This window comes from Anomaloglossus baeobatrachus, chromosome 2 (genome assembly GCF_048569485.1).
Source record: "Anomaloglossus baeobatrachus isolate aAnoBae1 chromosome 2, aAnoBae1.hap1, whole genome shotgun sequence".
Taxonomy (NCBI): domain Eukaryota; kingdom Metazoa; phylum Chordata; class Amphibia; order Anura; family Aromobatidae; genus Anomaloglossus; species Anomaloglossus baeobatrachus.
In genome coordinates, this window is record NC_134354.1 from 363855255 (window position 1) to 363871496 (window position 16242).

The following is a 16242-nucleotide window of genomic DNA, read 5'->3' on the forward strand; positions in this document are numbered from 1 at the left end:
TTTAGAGCTGGTGGAGAATGGATCTTGAAAGCTCTGGCCTCATCGGGTAAATGGTCAGGATGCCTGAAGCTTCTTCCTGACCTAGGGTCCACGTACCCCGTCGTGCCCTGGCCCCTGCCCGGTGATGGCACAAGGCCGCCGGCTGTCCTCCTCGACAGTCTGTGCCCCTTGTCACAATCCCCTGCAACTGAGGTCCAGCTCCTACCAGGCCCAGACCAACGTCTGCTACCTAGTAGTTCCAAGGAGCCCAGCTCCTGACCTCCTCTCACTTTCACCTCCCTTTCTCTGATTGACTCCTGACACTCCTGACCCCCCTTCAACCAACCCCCCAAGTGAGTGACCCTATTCCACTCAGGCCGTCCACTAGTGTATCTGGTGGGTGTGGTGCAGAGTGTTCCTAGGATTTTGATTAGCTTGTTCTTGGCAACACCAAAGGTGAGGGACCCATAACCAAGGAGGAGATGGATATTGTACAGAATGGCATATTGCACAATACCCTGTGACGACCTGATAGGCCAGGGTGTCAGATCCCAATATCTTAATTTCAAGAGTGCTGTATATCTTTGTATGATTGGTAACAATTTTTGACTTCTCAGAGTCAATTAAATCTTTTAATTGGTTCATTTTGCCTAAGAAAAACAACCTTCCTAATAATTCTGCACACCTTGATAAAGGTCATTCATAGCCTTAGGCCTCACCCTCCCTCATTACACAAATACAGATCACCTGATATGCTTTATCCAATAAGTATTCAAGTTTATACAGCTTGGAGTTGGAAAATATCCAAAATATTATATATTCAAAATACTTATTTGCCTAATAATTCTGCACACAGTGTATTTCAATGCCTTTTTTTGTGTGGGTTGGAAGGTACTGAATTTACCTATATTGATTATTTATACCTAATTTTTAAAATATAGCCCTACTTAGTAAGGATTAAGGAATAACGTTTGGAACTCCATTCTATGTCTGAACTGGGTGCAAAAAACCTAAAAAACATCACTATGGGGAGATAAGGTATGCACACCAGTGACTATGGAAGGGGAATACATGGAATAGCAGAAACTGCTGTGTGAATACTGACATGAAAAATTCAATAGCTATTTGTAAGAATGAAATGTGAAAAATGGAACCTGCATTACTGCCATGAATATATGAATAAAGAGAAATTTAGCTACTGAATTGATCAATGCAGAAGAGCCCCAACACTACGCCAAAGTATTTCTCTACGTTGGGGTCCCTAGCTTGTGTGTGTCCTCTCATGCAGTTAAAAAACTTACCGTGTATGGGACGCTGAGACCCAGGCTATATATGCGTATAATGTGGATTGGCAATAGGTGTGTATGGGGAGGGTTCACAAACGAAAAACTACTAACATTAAGGAATAACGTTTGGAACTCCATTCTATGTCTGAACTGGGTGCAAAAAACCTAAAAAACATCACTATGGGGAGATAAGGTATGCACACCAGTGACTATGGAAGGGGAATACATGGAATAGCAGAAACTGCTGTGTGAATACTGACATGAAAAATTCAATAGCTATTTGTAAGAATGAAATGTGAAAAATGGAACCTGCATTACTGCCATGAATATATGAATCAAGAGAAATTTAGCTACTGAATTGATCAATGCAGAAGAGCCCCAACACTACGCCAAAGTATTTCTCTACGTTGGGGTCCCTAGCTTGTGTGTGTCCTCTCATGCAGTTAAAAAACTTACCGTGTATGGGACGCTGAGACCCAGGCTATATATGCGTATAATGTGGATTGGCAATAGGTGTGTATGGGGAGGGTTCACAAACGAAAAACTACTAACATTAAGGAATAACGTTTGGAACTCCATTCTATGTCTGAACTGGGTGCAAAAAACCTAAAAAACATCACTATGGGGAGATAAGGTATGCACACCAGTGACTATGGAAGGGGAATACATGGAATAGCAGAAACTGCTGTGTGAATACTAACATGAAAAATTCAATAGCTATTTGTAAGAATGAAATGTGAAAAATGGAACCTGCATTACTGCCATGAATATATGAATAAAGAGAAATTTAGCTACTGAATTGATCAATGCAGAAGAGCCCCAACACTACGCCAAAGTATTTCTCTACGTTGGGGTCCCTAGCTTGTGTGTGTCCTCTCATGCAGTTAAAAAACTTACCGTGTATGGGACGCTGAGACCCAGGCTATATATGCGTATAATGTGGATTGGCAATAGGTGTGTATGGGGAGGGTTCACAAACGAAAAACTACTAACATTAAGGAATAACGTTTGGAACTCCATTCTATGTCTGAACTGGGTGCAAAAAACCTAAAAAACATCACTATGGGGAGATAAGGTATGCACACCAGTGACTATGGAAGGGGAATACATGGAATAGCAGAAACTGCTGTGTGAATACTGACATGAAAAATTCAATAGCTATTTGTAAGAATGAAATGTGAAAAATGGAACCTGCATTACTGCCATGAATATATGAATAAAGAGAAATTTAGCTACTGAATTGATCAATGCAGAAGAGCCCCAACACTACGCCAAAGTATTTCTCTACGTTGGGGTCCCTAGCTTGTGTGTGTCCTCTCATGCAGTTAAAAAACTTACCGTGTATGGGACGCTGAGACCCAGGCTATATATACGATGTGGATTGGCAATAGGTGTGTGTGGGGAGGGTTCACAAACGAAAAACTACTAACATTAAGGAATAACATTTGGAACTCCATTCTATGTCTGAACTGGGTGCAAAAAACCTAAAAAACATCACTATGGGGAGATAAGGTATGCACACCAGTGACTATGGAAGGGGAATACATGGAATAGCAGAAACTGCTGTGTGAATACTGACACATATTCATGGCAGTAATGCAGGTTCCATTTTTCACATTTCATTCTTACAAATAGCTATTGAATTTTTCATGTCAGTATTCACACAGCAGTTTCTGCTATTCCATGTATTCCCCTTCCATAGTCACTGGTGTGCATACCTTATCTCCCCATAGTGATGTTTTTTAGGTTTTTTGCACCCAGTTCAGACATAGAATGGAGTTCCAAACGTTATTCCTTAATGTTAGTAGTTTTTCGTTTGTGAACCCTCCCCATACACACCTATTGCCAATCCACATTATACGCATATATAGCCTGGGTCTCAGCGTCCCATACACGGTAAGTTTTTTAACTGCATGAGAGGACACACACAAGCTAGGGACCCCAACGTAGAGAAATACTTTGGCGTAGTGTTGGGGCTCTTCTGCATTGATCAATTCAGTAGCTAAATTTCTCTTTATTCATATATTCATGGCAGTAATGCAGGTTCCATTTTTCACATTTCATTCTTACAAATAGCTATTGAATTTTTCATGTCAGTATTCACACAGCAGTTTCTGCTATTCCATGTATTCCCCTTCCATAGTCACTGGTGTGCATACCTTATCTCCCCATAGTGATGTTTTTTAGGTTTTTTGCACCCAGTTCAGACATAGAATGGAGTTCCAAACGTTATTCCTTAATGTTAGTAGTTTTTCGTTTGTGAACCCTCCCCATACACACCTATTGCCAATCCACATTATACGCATATATAGCCTGGGTCTCAGCGTCCCATACACGGTAAGTTTTTTAACTGCATGAGAGGACACACACAAGCTAGGGACCCCAACGTAGAGAAATACTTTGGCGTAGTGTTGGGGCTCTTCTGCATTGATCAATTCAGTAGCTAAATTTCTCTTTATTCATATATTCATGGCAGTAATGCAGGTTCCATTTTTCACATTTCATTCTTACAAATAGCTATTGAATTTTTCATGTCAGTATTCACACAGCAGTTTCTGCTATTCCATGTATTCCCCTTCCATAGTCACTGGTGTGCATACCTTATCTCCCCATAGTGATGTTTTTTAGGTTTTTTGCACCCAGTTCAGACATAGAATGGAGTTCCAAACGTTATTCCTTAATGTTAGTAGTTTTTCGTTTGTGAACCCTCCCCATACACACCTATTGCCAATCCACATTATACGCATATATAGCCTGGGTCTCAGCGTCCCATACACGGTAAGTTTTTTAACTGCATGAGAGGACACACACAAGCTAGGGACCCCAACGTAGAGAAATACTTTGGCGTAGTGTTGGGGCTCTTCTGCATTGATCAATTCAGTAGCTAAATTTCTCTTTATTCATATATTCATGGCAGTAATGCAGGTTCCATTTTTCACATTTCATTCTTACAAATAGCTATTGAATTTTTCATGTCAGTATTCACACAGCAGTTTCTGCTATTCCATGTATTCCCCTTCCATAGTCACTGGTGTGCATACCTTATCTCCCCATAGTGATGTTTTTTAGGTTTTTTGCACCCAGTTCAGACATAGAATGGAGTTCCAAACGTTATTCCTTAATGTTAGTAGTTTTTCGTTTGTGAACCCTCCCCATACACACCTATTGCCAATCCACATTATACGCATATATAGCCTGGGTCTCAGCGTCCCATACACGGTAAGTTTTTTAACTGCATGAGAGGACACACACAAGCTAGGGACCCCAACGTAGAGAAATACTTTGGCGTAGTGTTGGGGCTCTTCTGCATTGATCAATTCAGTAGCTAAATTTCTCTTTATTCATATATTCATGGCAGTAATGCAGGTTCCATTTTTCACATTTCATTCTTACAAATAGCTATTGAATTTTTCATGTCAGTATTCACACAGCAGTTTCTGCTATTCCATGTATTCCCCTTCCATAGTCACTGGTGTGCATACCTTATCTCCCCATAGTGATGTTTTTTAGGTTTTTTGCACCCAGTTCAGACATAGAATGGAGTTCCAAACGTTATTCCTTAATGTTAGTAGTTTTTCGTTTGTGAACCCTCCCCATACACACCTATTGCCAATCCACATTATACGCATATATAGCCTGGGTCTCAGCGTCCCATACACGGTAAGTTTTTTAACTGCATGAGAGGACACACACAAGCTAGGGACCCCAACGTAGAGAAATACTTTGGCGTAGTGTTGGGGCTCTTCTGCATTGATCAATTCAGTAGCTAAATTTCTCTTTATTCATATATTCATGGCAGTAATGCAGGTTCCATTTTTCACATTTCATTCTTACAAATAGCTATTGAATTTTTCATGTCAGTATTCACACAGCAGTTTCTGCTATTCCATGTATTCCCCTTCCATAGTCACTGGTGTGCATACCTTATCTCCCCATAGTGATGTTTTTTAGGTTTTTTGCACCCAGTTCAGACATAGAATGGAGTTCCAAACGTTATTCCTTAATGTTAGTAGTTTTTCGTTTGTGAACCCTCCCCATACACACCTATTGCCAATCCACATTATACGCATATATAGCCTGGGTCTCAGCGTCCCATACACGGTAAGTTTTTTAACTGCATGAGAGGACACACACAAGCTAGGGACCCCAACGTAGAGAAATACTTTGGCGTAGTGTTGGGGCTCTTCTGCATTGATCAATTCAGTAGCTAAATTTCTCTTTATTCATATATTCATGGCAGTAATGCAGGTTCCATTTTTCACATTTCATTCTTACAAATAGCTATTGAATTTTTCATGTCAGTATTCACACAGCAGTTTCTGCTATTCCATGTATTCCCCTTCCATAGTCACTGGTGTGCATACCTTATCTCCCCCTACTTAGTAAGGATACTGTCGTTTGTGCCAAAGTTTAAAGCTGATGGTAATAGGCCCAGAAGATGGCTGCTATGTCAAAATCATCCCTGACGAAGGCAACGCCGAAACGTGCACGTCGGGGCTGGCATCACATGTGTACACAGGTCTTCTCCTGCGCAGATAAATACTTCCTAATTATCATGTCTCCTTTTGGGTGGTTTCTTTACATACCTGCCCCGGATATCAATGTTTAACAAGCCATATAAGTGATACCTTTTTGCTGTAATTATACATTTTTTCACAGCATATTCACAATGCATATTACAGCTATAGTCACTGTACATTCAAATGTAAGTGTTATTAACAGTATATATAGTTTTAACCCTCAATAATATCATTAGTCAGCTCTCTCTCTCTCTCTCTCTCTCTATATATATATATATATATATATATATGTCCAACAATGTAGACCAGCTCACTCCTGTGAATCACCTGGAACCTCAGCTGACCTGGTTAACTCCGTTGTGCCCGGATCAGGACGTAGGAGTCCATCCATACAAATGTGAACAACGACAAGGCAGAGTCCAGCAATAACGTGAGCAATCCAGGATGCTGTTAAAAATTTTTTTCGTTCTTTTTATTCATAAATTCATTAAAATATAATGGTTCAAGCAATTCAGAACAGCATTATCGCAGGAAAATAGCGCAGATAGGACTACGCGTTTCAGCGGTAAATCCGCCTTCTTCACGGTCCAGAATCTCATGAATAAAAAGAAGGAAAAAAATTTTTAACAGCATCCTGGATTGCTCACGTTATTGCTGGACTCTGCCTTGTCGTTGTTCATATATATATATATATATATATATATATATATATATATATATATATTTATTTAAACACTACATATCCTGGCTTTTTCTATCACATGATTGCATATATACTATACCTGTGAACACTTGATTCTAAGTTTTATGGTATTTTATATACTTTTTACACATTTAAATAATTTAACAGCCATAGTATTTTTGTATCCAATTTAATACCTATGCAGTGACACCTGTTCTTGACTTTTTAATATTTATACATGCGATGTCCCTGTTCCAGTTATTCTGCCAGTCGGCATTCATTCATTTTTAACCATTAATTAAATTGATATTTTTGACCAAATCGGTTTCTCTTAGAATTTCTTTTGTTCTAAAAATGTGGTGCCTTCCTATGTCAAAATCATGAATAAAGCTCTTGTGCAAAAGAGACTTTGGTGTATTTTTAGGTTAGGCTACACTTTATACTGTATGAATTCCTAAATATATATACAAAATATAAGAAATCTAACTACTGAAATTCAGAATTACATCTAATCTTTAGCTCCACCAAGCTCCATCCAAGAAGCCCAAAATGTCCAGGGCTTCTCCTAAAGAAAACTAACATTTGACATGGTGTCCCCATAAAGATAAGCTTTCTTTTGGACCTTCCCAGAGGCTCAAACATAAAACTGTCATGGCACCACTCTGGGGTTCGAACCGTTGATCTCTGTTTGTTGGCCGGCTTTCTTCTTGGTTGGATTGTAAGGTGGGTGCCTGGATCTGCCCACCCCTGACCAGCAGGTTGGCTGCAACATGTAGTTCGCTTGTCGTGTAATGTTATTTTATTCTGTAATATCATTTCACTGTTTGACCACAAGATGGCCATGGTGTGCTCGGCCACTTCCCTGGTCTTGTGAGCTAGGTAGGGGAGAGTGGGGAGGAGCATGGGGGACAAAAGGTAGTTGCAGGAAAAAATCAGGAGAGCCCCCGAGTCATGAATGTGAACACATTTGTGGGAGGTATGTGGAGGAGGCCTGACCTTAGTGGATTAGTGGGCCTAAGGGCCAATCCTGGACTGGAAGAACGAGGGATCCTGTTGCTGTAGGATTGTCTGAACCTCGTCCCCTGCTGTGGATATCGTCTGGCCGGTCGGGAAGGCGACCGCTCCCCTGCTGCGGATACTCAAAGAACCCCCCTGGCGACTGACGGTCGGTTGCGCCCTCTGGAGAAGGGTATGTCTGGTCCCGGCCGGAGCAAAGCCAATGAAGAAAATGCTGTAAGTCCCTTCCAGGCAACATGCAAGTCCCTGTGAGTGGGATGGAAGGGATGGAAGGGCTTAGGAGCTGCAATGACTTGGCCAGTGTTAGAGTGACGTCTGTCAGGGAGATGAGGGGCCTAGTGATACTCAAAGGTACACGGGTGCCAGGGAAGCGGCCAGTCACCAAATTAGACTGTGTAACTGAAAATGCTGAAACTGTGAAGAACCCCTGTGGGACCAATGTTAGTGCCATGTTTGCCGAGATTGTGGTATCTGTGAACCTGAAAGATGTGGAGAACTCCTGTGGGACCAAATCCGGTGCCCTGGTTACCCAGTCTGTTAATGGTAAAGAATGTTATGTTAGTGTTGGATGGAGGGTGAAGTACCCTGATAACAGTAAAATTAAAGTCGCAAAGAAGAACTCCCTGGTGTGTCAATTCCTGTGTCAGAAAAAGTGTGACGTGCTGAATGGAAGACACGAATACCCTCTTTTCATTGGAGCTCAGACTGTGAGGCATGGGGTTAACCGCCTGCCGCACTGCGGCTTGGTAGACCCTGAGATCATGGCCACTACTGCCTGCCAGTCTGGCCCCAACAGGATCACAGCCTGTTTTGTGTTGGTTGAACTGCTGAAGGATCTCTTGTCTTTCTTTCTTTTTCTCTACCATTCCTGTTTCACTTTTATTTAGGTGTGTGCACTTTCTTGTTTAGTTTGCCCAATCACATTTTAGGAGGGTCAGTTCATACTCATTACTCAAATGCTTCAGTGCTGGCTATATTTCCTTAATGGATGGTTGTCTGGAGTCTCAGTGCCTTAGTTAAGGTTTTCTTACTGAGACATTGCTATTCCCTGCAGTTTGTTTGTGTGAATACCTTCCCAGTTATCTCCTATTTTGTTTCACATTGTTGTTTCATATAGATTTGGGAATTTTTCCACATATTCTGTAATCCTTTTTGGTTTCTTTTATTCCATCATTCCTGTGATTGTGACTGTGTTTGCAAGTTCCTAGTCTTGTGTCTCACCCTCTGCCTGTGTGCCCTTAATTTATGTTTACTGGTGTTATTGTGTTACACTTGGTTTATAGCATAGGGTGCAGTTAAGAACACTCAAGATCAGCTGTCTACAAGTGGGGGCGCCTTTATGGGATTTTGGATGCCAACCTAAACTATCAGGCAGGGACAAATCAGGGTCAGGTTTTGGGCAAGTACTTGCCTGTTTTGGGACCTGTGGATTTCTGGTTTACATCTCCCCTGGTTTGTCCATGCCCATGACAGTGTTAGGGATCAGTCATAAGAAAAACATAGTGCTTAGATAACTATCGAAAACATATTTATTTATAACTTTGATTGGACACATTTTTGACAATGCATAAAACAAAGATTGCTTACTCTGGACCATAGCCTTCATCCATCACAAAATAGCTATGGTTTAATAGGCTATGTTCACACAGGGCGTTTTTGGTCCGTTTTTGCTGCACTTTTTTTGCTTGTTTTTTTCATTGGTCTTATGCAAATCCATACTAATAAAAAGCAGCTGCTTTTTACAGTACCAGCAAAACGTATGAGATTCCAGTAATCTTATGCACACAGACACACAACTTTTTTTCCTGACTGAAAATGCAAAATGCTGCGTTTTTGAAAGATGCAGCATGTCATTTCTTTCAGTGTTTCTGCAGGTTTTTTTTCACATTGAAAGCCTTAAAGAGTGAAAAAATGGAGGTGCGTTTATTGCTGCATTTTCAGTCAATGAAGCTAACTTTATCTAGAAGAATTTTCCTATATAACCTAAATCTCGTGCTATACTGGCACTATCATGCTGATTTTATACATACCTTTAGTTGTCAGATTGGCTGTATAGTTTTTTAGAAGTCTCAGTTCTTATAAACAATAGTTTTTGAAATACAGGCAAGTAAAGTTACAGAAATGTACTGCTATTTGATTGGCAGCAGCTGCCAAATAGCTAATAGGTGGATTGGGTTTTGCTATCTATTCCCGCCCCTGTCTGCCTTCCTGGCCTTGGTAGATGTTAGGCTATATGCGCACGCTGTGTTGTTTAACTCATTTTTGTCTTTTTTTTTGTGCAGTTTTGTTGTCAGCAAGTTCTGACTTTTGACTTCCCAGCAAACCCTATGAGAATTCAGATTTGATGTGCACACGTTTTTTTGCCTGCAGTTTATTTGTTAAAACCTGGTTACAAAAAAGAAGCAGCATGTTCAATTTTTGCCTTTTTGTCATATTTTGTCACCCATTGAAATCAATGAGGGGATGAAAAATGCATGGAAAAATGCATGGTTCAAAACTCCAGTGTTTTGTAAGCTTTGTACTTGCGTTTTATCACAAAAAACCCAGGTCACCCACATTGTTCCACAAAAACACAGAAAAATCGCCGCAAAAACGCACTATCATTACAAGCGGGTTTTTACATTTCCAGGCTCTCTGTGACAAGGTGCAGTTGTGGTTGCAGGTTTGGTTGCAGTTTGGGTGCAGTTAAAACTGCAGTGTGCGCACATAGCCTTAAAGGGAACCTGTCACCAGAATTTTCACTATTAAACTAAAACAATCCCCTTCTGCTGCTCCTGGGCTGCATTCTAGAAAGGTTCATCTTGCTACTGGCCCCCCTTTCAGACCTAAATAACAACTTTATAAAATATTACCTTTTGCTATGGTAAGGAGGTTTGCTGGCCCCGGGGGCGGGCTGTATTTTGTCTGTTATCCCCCCTCCTGCCGCTGTTTGCCGTCCCCCAGTGTTCATTTACATTGATGAGGCCGCCGCCCTCATCTTCCTCAGTGCTCCGGGAGTCTCGCGCATGCGCAGTGGCACTATCGCGGGACTGAGCACTGTTTTCAAATAAAGGTAAATGGGGATGATAAAAATAAGCAATGCCAGCGCAAGCGCATAACAGTAGAGGCAGCGGTAAAAGTGCAGGCACGAGATTATGTACAGGTACTTGGATGACGCTGGGGATGACATTTACAGCGCCGCACATAATCTCACGCCTGCGCAATAACATCACTGCCGCTCGCGTTTTGTAAACAGTGCTCAGTCTTTGCCACTGCGCATGCATGAGACTCCCGGAGCACTGCGGAAGATGAGGGCGGCGGCCTCATCTATGTAAATGAACACTGGGGGACAACGAACAGCAGCAGGAGAGGGAATAACAGACGAAATACAGCCCGCCCCCGGGGCCAACAAACCTCATTACCGTTGAAAAAGGTAATATTTTATAAAGTTGTTATGTAGGTCTGAAAGGGGGGCCAGTAGCAAGATGAACCTTTATAGAATGCAGCCATGAGCTGGAGAAGGGGATTATTTAAGTTTATTAGCGAAAATTCTGGTGACAGGTTCCCTTTAAACTGTATGGGCTGCATTTCAAACACGTTCCTATCTCATGACAGAAATGACGTCATACCTGGAAGGAGCCCATACAGTCTAACATCTACCAAGGCAAGGCAGCAGACAGGTGCGAGAAATAAATAGCAAAACCAGACCACCTATTAGATATTCTGTAGCTGCTATCAAGTAGCAGTTCATTTCTGTAACTTTAATTGCCCCTATGTCTGAAAAAAACCCTCCAATCCCTGAACAAAAGGTATGGTTACATTCCGCATCCTAGCTTCAGTATAGAACTGGCTTTACTTTATATATGAAAATCCTGCTGGTTGTTCCCTTTAAACATGTTCTGTAGACAAAAGACACACTAAAAACACTGCAAAAATGCGGCAAAGGCCACTGCTAAAATATGTTGCAAAAACACATTAAAAAATGCAGCTTCTTTACTGCTAAGAGATCAGGTTTTGTTGCCAAAATAATGCACCAAAAATGCCCTGTGTGAACATAGCCATAAAGTGATACCTGCCTAACACTTTCCCTATTGTAGACACCTCAAGCTGAAAAGTAATTTCGGAAGCACAAGAAATGTTGTCAAACTATAAGGTCAATGTGAAGACTTCAGGTATTCATGATTTCATGTACATGGGGGAAATAATGGCAGCATCACAGGAGGAGCCTGCATATTTTTATGGTGTAAATCACTATCTTGCCATAGACATTATGCTAAATAAACGCACAGAATGCCTGGAGTTTCTATTGCTTTATGTAATGGTATCTCTTGGATACAGGAGGGACAGAGCGGACAATAGTTTCATACACTCTGCCATTGTTAGGATGATAAAAGGAAACTTTCCTCATCCTCAGTCTCAATCTCACACTGATTCCTAGTAGATAGGATGTTCTTTTCATCAACCAGTCCAATACATTACCTGGAGTATGAATGTGCCTCCATGTCCGTTCTTTCAACTTACTTTTCATTTCTTCTTACAATATCTTCCTTTTTTCAATTTCTCGTTCTCCTTTTAAAGAATCTTCCTGTCCCCTAGTAACAGTGACTCTTCCTTGGCAACTAGATCCTCCACGTAACACCTCCCTACAAACCAAACAGGCAGAAAATAGCTTCAATTTATGACGTAAGCCGCTACTGTGCTGTTTGTATAATGTTTCTACTCCGGGTTAACCCTTCTTTTATGAACGCCTTCAATTACTGTACAATGACTAACGACAGCATTATTTACAGAAGCAGTAAGTGAACATAAAGTCATCCCTCGGAACGAAGGCTCCTGAATTCTAAAACAGGTTGGTAAAGGCGACACCAACAGCTTTATCGGTGAGTCCTTCGCACAACCATCAAGCAGGCTACACTGGATGCGATAAGGGCCTTTTACATGGGAAAAAAATGGACAACTATAGTAACCTACATGTAAAAATAGATAAGTTGTCCTACTAAACACATTTATAAATACATAAAAAATACAAGATCGACAGGGGTCTAATAGCTGGGAACCCCGGTGGTCCCAGAGAAGGAAATCCCGAAGACACTTGTGTGATTCGAGCAATACTGCACATGCCTACTCTGTTAACTTCTTCAGATCTATTGGAACAGTAGTACACTAGTTTTACCACCACTTCCATAAGAGTGAGTGCTGAGATGGTCACACGTGTGTAAGAAGGTGGACGGGCTGTCACCTTCCCCCCAAGACACCAATCATATTGATGTAATGTAAATTGTGATGTGTAATTTTTAAATGGGTTTAATGGACATAGGTTAAAGTAGAGTTAATGTTTGCCTGCATAATGATGTGCATTACTGTTATGTATAGCAATGTTATAGGAATCAATAATGTAATGAATGTCTATTAGTCTAAGGTGTAAAGCTTAACAGTGTGGGTATGGTGTTATAATGTTTGCATAGAACTGGGTGAAAGGTTACGTATGCCCAGGAAAAGACTTCAGGGTCAGAGACAGTTAATAGTAATAATAATATTTATTCATTTAAATAGTGCTATTAATACATTGGTAACACTGTCCCTATTGCGGCTCACAATCTAGAGTCTCTATCCTTTGGAGTGTGGGAGGAAACCGGAGTACCCGAAGAAACGAACGCAAACAAGGAAGAATATACAAACTCCTTGCAGATGTTGTCCTTGGTGGGATTTAAACCCAGGACCCCTGCGCTGCAAGACTGCAGTGCTAACCTTGGGATTAGCAAACAGTGGAAGAAGCTAGAGTGCAGAGAAAGACTGTTTTTCCAGTTAGCAGTGTGTAGTGAAGACCGTAAAAGAGCACACAAATCTATGGATGTGTGTTCTGTATAAGAGAACAAGTCCAGCAAGTAATCTAAGATCCAGCACACAGGCAATTGGGTGAAGTTTGCTAGAGAAAGACTTGGAAGGGAAATCCCCCCCCAGTCAATGGCCTCAGTCTGGTTTAGTTGTACTCACTGTAGTTGGCTCAGAGGACGGTAATGGAGGCTGGAGATGTGAGTTATCCTTGGAAGAGGTGGCAGAAAGAGCTACATCAAAGTGCTGCTTGGCTTGGTTGTTGGTAATGGCTGTGGCAAACTGAATAGTTCTTGTCCTAGGGCGTTTCCCAAAATAACAGGTGTGGGGAGGCCATCCATGATCCCCACTTCAACCTTTCCCTTGTCAGTCCCCAAGTCCAACTGCACATGTGCCAGAGGGATGTCTGAGCACAGTCTGACAGCCAGAGTGGCGGTCACATGACGGTATGATAAAGGGTTTCTGGGGAAACAATATCTAAGCTGACGAGGGTAATGGAAGAACCAGTGTCTCGAAGTCCTTAAGCCTGTAAGTCATTGACCTTGAAGGGCTGGATGGGGCAAGGGACATTGGCTATGATAGGGTGTTCAACCACATATATCCTTTCTTCTGCTGCAGGTGTATCCCAGGGGTAGCATACTCAGACCCCGATGACGCATCTTGGCAGACCTTGACCGGCTGGACAGGCAGAAGGGGTTCCAAGCATGGGGCAATGTAGGTTGGCTATGGTAGGGTGTCTGACCGGGTGTTTCACTTCTGATACTGGTGTATCCCGGGGGTAGCATCTCTCAGACCCCGATGGCTTGTCTAGGCAGTCATTGACCAGCTGGGCCAACAGATAGGCAAGTGGCATTGGTCCCCAGCTTTCGAGACAATCTTGTCCATATGTCCAAGGCGCCCGCGTGTATAACAGCACCATGGATTTCGTAAGTCACAGGCCCTGTTTGTAATTCTTTTACCTGGTGGGGATTTTGATGAGTAGTGGGATAGTCCTGCTCGAGTAGCTGGTAGTAAATGAACTGAAACACCCAAAACTGATTGCAGAACACAAGCCCTCTTCCTGCTTGAGGCTTCTAGCCCAATTGCAGCTGACTCCTTGATTTGGGTTGCTTGGGACTGGATTGCTGATTACAGACTACCATGAGACCATGATGTGGCATGCAGTTTACTTTCTCTGTATCACTGTCATCAGGATATATATCATCCTCCTTAATGTTCTGGGCATCCCAATGGACCAATTCCTGCATCAAATTTGATCAGGTGTTGGTAGGCCTGTATTCAGCCTGTCAAATCTGGCACAGCTCCTATAGTAGCTGTTTACTGCTGAGACTGTATGTCCAATTCATTCCTCTTCCTAAGGATGAGCTGGACATGGAGTGGTGTCCAAGACCTGTATACCACACCTGTTGCCTACTGGGTATGACTATATGCCTCCCTGGTTATTGAGCCTTTGGCTGATGTCTATGAACACCAGTCCCCTGCAGCTCTCCTGAATCAGCTGGGCTGAGTAATATCCCACTGCTGCCACCAGTTGTGGAGACACAAGGGTCAGTGGGTGCTCTCATCCGCTGGCCTGGCTGTCTTCAGAAAGACCGCATGGGCCAGTGCACATCCCACTGAACACTCACACTCTTTCCCCATAGGCAAAACACTGCTCAGACAACACAGGGTGAGAGAACCACCCACTGGTAATACTTTACTGGTCCACCTACAGGCAAAAATATATTTTACATTCAGGAGCTAGTTTTGCAAACTTACCCTTGGATCTGCCAGCAATTCTTCCATCCTGGGTTATTCCATCTATTCTGTGATATATGATCAGCTCGTGAAAAAGGACGGGTGAGATCTATGAAATCTTTTTATTTGCACCTTCCGTTTATGCACTGGATTTCTAGGTACATTTTAAATATTATATTTTAGTCCTTGCTTTTATCTATCTGGCCAAAGACAACATCTGTAGGAAATTTGTAAACTCTCTTAGGATTTGCCTGGCTTTCTTCTTCTTAAGCTGGTGTCACACTTGCGATTGCCTCACGTGTATCTTGCGCGAGTCTCACGGTGCATCAACTGGCACGGACTCACACTCTGCTCACAGGAGCGTGTCGGTTGCATGCATCTCTATGCATCTCCTGTGAGGAGAGTGGGAGTCCGTGCCGGGTGATGGACCATGAGACTCGCGCGGCAATCGCTAGTGTGACACCGGCCTTATACTGCAGAAAACTCAGTGAGGGTATGTGGACACAACAACTTTTCAGATGAGTATGCTCCATATCCTGGTTGCTAAATACGTGTAAAAACTAGTAATGAGGGAGCATTATCATGCTCAGGTGCTCGGCACTCGTAACGAGCAGATTATGCTCTGATGGGAATGACTCGAGTACTGAGTGCAATGGAAGTTAATGGGGAACTTTAGCAGTTTTTACGGAAAATCTTCAAGAAAAATGCTTGAGTTCCCCATTGACTTCCATTATACTCGAAAACTTGAGTCGCGCCCATCCAAGCATCAACTCCTGGTTTCGAGTACTGAGCACCCGAGTATTGTAGTCCTTGCTCTTCACTACTTATTACGAGTACCGAGCACCCGAGCATGGTAGTGGTCACTCATCACTACTCATTACGAGGACTGAGCACCCGAGCATGGTAGTGGTCACTCATCACTACTCGTTACGAGGACCGAGTACCCGAGCATGGTAGTGGTCACTCATCACTACTTTTTACGAGTTCCGAGCACCCGAGCATGGTAGTGGTCACTCATCACTACTCGTTACGAGGACTGAGCACCCGAGCATGGTAGTGCTCACTCCTCACTACTTGTTACTAGGACTGAGCACCTGAGCATGGTAGTGCTCACTCATCACTAGTAAAAATGACTTGCTGTGCATATATATTAGTCTTTTAAATTCTTTTAACCACTTCAGGTTTCCAAAGATGCCAATCATTAACAAGG

The 16242-nt window shown here is 42.3% G+C and overlaps 1 protein-coding gene across 1 annotated transcript in view; it reads left to right on the plus strand.

The window, feature by feature from the left end:
- Positions 1 to 12291: 12291 nt before the first annotated feature.
- DLGAP3 (DLG associated protein 3) overlaps positions 12292 to 16242 on the plus strand; it is an 827688-nt gene continuing 823737 nt past the window's right edge. Inside the window, exon 1 of the mRNA XM_075336009.1 lies at positions 12292 to 12343. The gene's annotated coding sequence lies outside the window, so the exon portion shown is untranslated. The remainder of the gene's footprint in view (positions 12344 to 16242) is intronic.